This window comes from Neovison vison, chromosome 8 (genome assembly GCF_020171115.1).
Source record: "Neovison vison isolate M4711 chromosome 8, ASM_NN_V1, whole genome shotgun sequence".
NCBI lineage: Eukaryota > Metazoa > Chordata > Mammalia > Carnivora > Mustelidae > Neogale > Neogale vison.
In genome coordinates this window covers 23,144,305-23,150,304 of record NC_058098.1, presented here as the reverse complement: position 1 = coordinate 23,150,304, position 6,000 = coordinate 23,144,305, and positions in this window count along the sequence as shown.

The following is a 6,000-nucleotide window of genomic DNA, read 5'->3' as shown; positions in this document are numbered from 1 at the left end:
TTTTTTAAGTTTTGAATCCTTTCCAGTGAAAATACTTCACACACACACACACACACACACACACACGCCTGCAGGTGCTCAGAAAAATCTTTTACAAACCTGAACTCAGGAATTGGAAACGGAATTCCAACCCAAACCAATTTAATTACTCTCTGATGTCATGCTGTCTAAACTCATTTAAGTGCGATATATTTATGTGAAAAAAATCACCGCTGCCCTTTCGAGGCCATGGCTCACGGGGGGCTCTTGGCACAGAGCCCCGCGGCAGGGCTCTAGGCTTAGGGGGCCTCTCAGCCCATGGAGCAGACTCAGGGGGTCTTCACCTCCACCTCCAGGGGCAGCCCACCCCACCTTCCTGAGGAGAGATACTAAGGAATGAGCTCAAGATCTTAAGCCCCAGAAGCATGGGGAGTGTGGGTTTTCAGTTAAGTCCTTGGGGTGTTTTAAAGCAGTTTCAACCCCTGCGACTAGTCTGGGGCCTGATTTGTTGTTGGGGGGGCAGCACAGATGGCAGCATTTACCCACAGTTGCTTTTATTTTAATAAACTTGTGGTGACCCAGAGACAGAAAAATGTCTGTCCCCACTGCACCCCTCCCCCCGAGTGCCACTGATGGAGTTCAGATGATTTCTTCAGGCTTCAGGGGGCACTGCCACCCCCGAGCCCACTCCTTCGATGGAGGCAGGTCTGGGGTGTACCTCACTACCACCCCAGCCAAGACAGACGCCCGAGTTTTGTTGGGAAGGACTGGCTGAGCCCAGAGGCTGCAGCCTCAGCCTGGGGCAGCAGCGGCCCCTGCAGGACACTGGAAAAATGACATCCCCCTTGATGTTTTTCTGGTAGCTCTGGAAAAAGTCCGAGTTTCAGCAGGACTCCTGGGGAGAAGCTGTTCCCTTCACCTGAAATATCAGCTCCCACAACTGGAGGAAGTCCTCCTCATCCTGAGAGCTTCAGCTGAAAATTCATCTCCTCTGGGAAGCCTTCCCTGATCCCCAGATAGGACTAACTACCCCTTCTTGTACCTGTCGCCATGACACTTGTCACACTGTAGGAAGCAGCGTAGGAGTGATCAGGAAAGCTTCCCTCTTAACCTGAGATCCTTTGAGCCTGCTTAATGGGGATCTGTTCTCACTCTAAGGTCACCAGATTGGTTTCTCAGCATGATCTGGCACAGAGTAGAAACTCAGCGAGTGTTTGATGAATGAAGGTTGAGACAGGGCTAGAATGTCCAGGTGCTTGACCAGCCTTTTCATAATGATGCTCCTGGATCCTCGCAGACCTTCAGAGAACAGCAGCATAACTTGGCCATTTCAAGCTTTCTGTGTGCTCCTGGGCCCTCATACCCTGTAGAGCTCCACCTCCCCATCTTAGAGGACCAAAGCACCATCAGACACTCTTTGGGGCAGCTTAAAGAAAGAGCTGGGACGCCTGGGTGGCTCAGTTGGTTGAACGACTGCCTTCGGCTCAGGGCGTGATCCTGGAGTCCCGGGATCGAGTCCCGCATCAGGCTCCCAGCTCCATGGGGAGTCTGCTTCGCTCTCTGACCTTCTCCTCGCTCATTCTCTCTCTCACTGTCTCTCTCTCTCAAATACATAAATAAAATCTTTAAAAATAAAAAAAAAAAGAGCTGAATTCATTACTCTCCCCTGCCCCCAGTTGCCCACATTCACAATACTCGGTTTCCTTTTGGCTTGCCCACACTGAAGCAGTCATCTCTGACATTCCTCCCTCCTGTCCATCCCCCACTGCCTCATTGTCTCAGTCCTCACCACCTGTTCTACTATAATTACCTGGTAACTGGCTTCTAGGTATCCAGGACCTCTCTGTTCCAAAGCTCCCCCCTCTCTAAAACGTACCTATGGAAAAGTGCCAGATCATGTACCCTCTCCTCCAGGAAGCCTTCCCTCATCCACCAGAAAACATGCACTTCTGAATTGCATATTAAACATCCCACCTCGGGACGCCTGGGTGGCTCAGTTGGTTGGGCAGCTGCCTTCGGCTCAGGTCATGATCCCAGCATCCTGGGATCGAGTCCCACATCGGGCTCCTTGCTCGGCAGGGAGCCTGCTTCTCCCTCTGCCTCTAGCCTGCCACTCTGTCTGCCTGTGCTTACTCTCTCTCTCTAACAAATAAATAAAATATTAAAAAAAAAAAATCCCACCTCTGTGCTCCTGCCCGCTTTGGCAGCTCAGACCTTACCCAGTCCTGCCTCTGCCCCCTGTTTTGAACACAGTTCATCTCTTCTACTCTGTGTATGTACCTTTTCCCCATGTTTTAATTTTTTAATTTTTTTAAATTTTTAAATATTTATTTATTTATTTATTTGGCAGACAGAGATCACAAGTAGTCAGAGAAGCAGGCAGAGAGAGAGGGGGAAGCAGGCTCCCCACTGAGCAGAGAGCCCAATGTGGGGCTCGATCCTAGGACCCTGGGATCATGACCTAAGCTGGAGGCAGAGGCTTTAACTCACTGAGCCACCCAGGCACCCCTCCCATGTTTTTAAAATCATAACTTAATCCCTGACAACTGAAATAATTTATTGAAATTTCTGTCTACCCCATTAGATGATGACGAGACTGCACTATATTTATCTCTCACTCATCTCCAGTGTTGGGCACGGGGTCTAGCACATAGCAAATTCTCCGTGTGTGTGATACGGATGAATAAACCTCAAATGGCCCTTATATACAAAAGCCATAATTTTCTACCTCAAGGTATAGTGACTTATGGACCTGTCATGACTTCCCTGATGGACTCTGAGTTCCTTAAAGGAAGGAATTCTGTTTTGCCCCTTATCAGGCACTTGATGAAATGAAGGGATGAATGAATCAAACAACAAAGATGTCCCAGCACATGGTGTGATAAGGAGTAAGGGCCTCTGGAGACACGCTGGCTTGGTATCCTGGTTCTGGTAAATGCTTTCATGCATCACTTGATTTTTGGAAGCCTCTAAGCCTCTCTGAGACCCTGAACAAGGATCATGACGGTATCACCTCCCAGGGTGTTGGTGGAGATTCAGTTAAATGAATCATAAAAGGTATCAGCCTAGTACCCGACAAATATTCACAATAGATACTATTTATTAAGCAGGTAGTCAAATAAATGAGACTCTGGCCCTCGTAGTCCACTGTACTTTGTACTTTATTTATCTTCCCAATAATCCCACGATGAAGGTGTTCCTGGTATCTGCGCTTTGTAGATGAAGAAAGAGAAGTTCAGAAAGGTTAAATTGCTTTTTAAGCTGAATTCCTGCTTTGACACATTTTGTGCCAAAGAATCCTAACCTGGTCCGTAGAAACACAAGAAGAAGTAAAAGGGCGGTGGGGTGATTCTGGTAATCCTGGCTCTCAGTCAAGGTTTCATCCAATGGCCTGGGACTTTGGGAACATGGAAGAGTCTCAGAGCAGGGCTGGGACTTTGGGGACAGGGAAGAGTCTCAGAGTAGGGACCATTGTTTGGATATCAGGGAACTCCAGAAATGAGATGAGAGCAGGGAAAGGGGACTCGAGCTTGATGAGAAGGCTCTCTCCAGGGAAGAACCCAGGGGACCGACGTGGCTCTCACTATAAAGGTGGCTAATCACTTCAGTCCCCTCTGGTAATTGCAACCAGATGCTGCCGCTGGCAGGACTTCAGTCCAACATGTTTAATTACTGGGATGCAGAGTCCCTTGGTCTCCCATGTCCCCCTACCTCCCCTACTCCTGTCAGCAATATTAATGTCAAACTTGAGGTAAAGGACAGGAGCCTTGGGAAACCACCAGCATAGAAATAATCTTCATGGTTCCCTCTGCCATGCAGAGCCTTTAACTTCTGTATGTTTCCCCATCCATTATCTCATTGGCGGTCCACAAAACATCCTCTTAAAGTTGGTGGGCAGATTATTATTATCCCCATTTCTCAGATGAGCAAACAGTGCACTGAGTAATAATAATAATCCTTTGCTTTTTTCAGGCACTTAGCAGTTCTTACAGTGGTTTCATATCCGTGATGCTATCACGGACAGAGCCAGTCCGGCAAAGCACAGTGGCTTACAGCAGAGCCTCTAGCCTCAGCTGGCATCCTGCCTGTGCCTCTAGCCAATTCAGTACCCATGAATATTCATTCATTTATGGACTTAATTATTCAGCAACTCTCTGTTGGGTGTCTACCATGTGATAGGTCCCACACCTGAGCACTGAGTTAGACAAGACAACCAAGTCTGTGCTTTCATTCTAATGGAAGAGACAGATAAACCAGCAAACAAAAGCATAATAACGGAGAGTTCTAAACGCTGTGAAGAAAAATTAAGTAGGGTCAAAGGAATGTCTGTTTTAGATAGGAATGTCTCTGTGTAGGGGTGAAGTTTGAGCAGAGATCTAAATGTAGTGAGGGAATGAGCCATGCAAAAGACTGGAGAATGATCATTCCAGGTGGAAGGAACAGCAAATGCAAAGGCCCTGAGGCAGGAATGTGCTCCACATATCTATGAACCAAGAGAAGTTGGTATGGCTGAAGTAGAGTGAGCAAGCAGGAGAATGATAGGAGATGAAGTAGGATCATGTCAGGACCACTTCAAACATGACCTTGCAAGCCAGAGAAAGGATGTTGAATTTTATCTTTAGTGTGCTGGGAAACCCAATGGAGAGTTTTAAGAAGGAAATTCTGATCTGTAACATGATTAAGAGCTGGGCTACCTACCTTTAATTCCTGGCTCCCCATTTCACCAGCTGTGTGACCTTAGGTTAATTTAATCTCTCTGTGCCTCAATTTCCTACTATATAAAATTAGAATAATAATAATGTGCCTACCTCATGGAATTGTTATCAATTGTAAGTTCATAGAACAGTGTCTCGTGCATAGCAAGCAGTACATAAATGTTACCTATCATCTATAGTTTTAAAAAAATTTTTAAAGATTATTTATTTGTGTGAGAGAGAGATAAAAAGAGAACACAAGCAGGGGGGAATAGAAGAGAGAGGAGAAGCAGGCTCCCCACTGAACAGGGAGCCTGACGTGGGGCTCGATCCCAGAGCCCCGAGAGCATGACCTGAGCCAAAGATGGACACTTAACCGACTGAGCCACCCAGCCATTCCCTCACCTATATTTTTTCAAAAATCACTTCCAAGGGCACCTGGCTGGCTCAATCAGTAGAGCATACAACTCTTGATCTTAGGGTTGTAAGTCTGAGTCCCACATTGGGCATAGAGATTACTTTTTAAAAAAATCACTTCTCTGGATCTGTTTCTTTTTTTTTTTTTAATTTTATTTATTTATTTGACAGAAAGATCACAAGTAGGCAGAGAGGCAGGCAGAGAGAGAGATAGGGAGGCAGGCTCCCTGCTGTGCAGAGAGCCCGATGTGGGGCACGATCCCAGGACCCCGAGATCATGACCTGAGCCGAAAGCAGAGGCTCAACCTACTGAGCCACCCAGGCGCCCCTGGATCTGTTTCTTTGCCTATAAAATTAGGATAAAAATGTCTTTATTTATTTATTTATTTATTTAAAAAGATTTTATTCATATATTTGAGAGAGAGTGAGAGAGAGCACAGAGCAGGGAGGGGCAGAGTGAGAGGAAGCCAACTCCGCTGAGCAAGCAGGCTAATTCGGGGCTCAATCCCAGGACCCCGGGACCATGACCTGAGCTGAAGGCAGCCACTTAACCAATGGAACCCAAATATCTTCTTTTTAGAACTAAATTGTATTTACATATGTAAAGCACCTTTCTTTCAGTGACCAGCATACAGTAAGGTGCTCCATAATTTATAGTTTAAAAAAAAAAAAGGATTCGGTTTTTAATATGCTAACCTTGTTCACAAATAAGGAAACTGAGTCTCAGAGAAGTGAAGTGACTGCCACAAGATCACATAGTTAGAAATGCTAGAGGCAGGACTCAACGCAGACACAGGACTCAGAATCCAGTGCTCTTCCCTCTAGAAGGAAGGTTGATCTTTCGTGGTATCACCCTACATGCTAGGGTTTTGGATGGGAAGAGGGCCCAGAGTCCCTGACCCTCCATGTT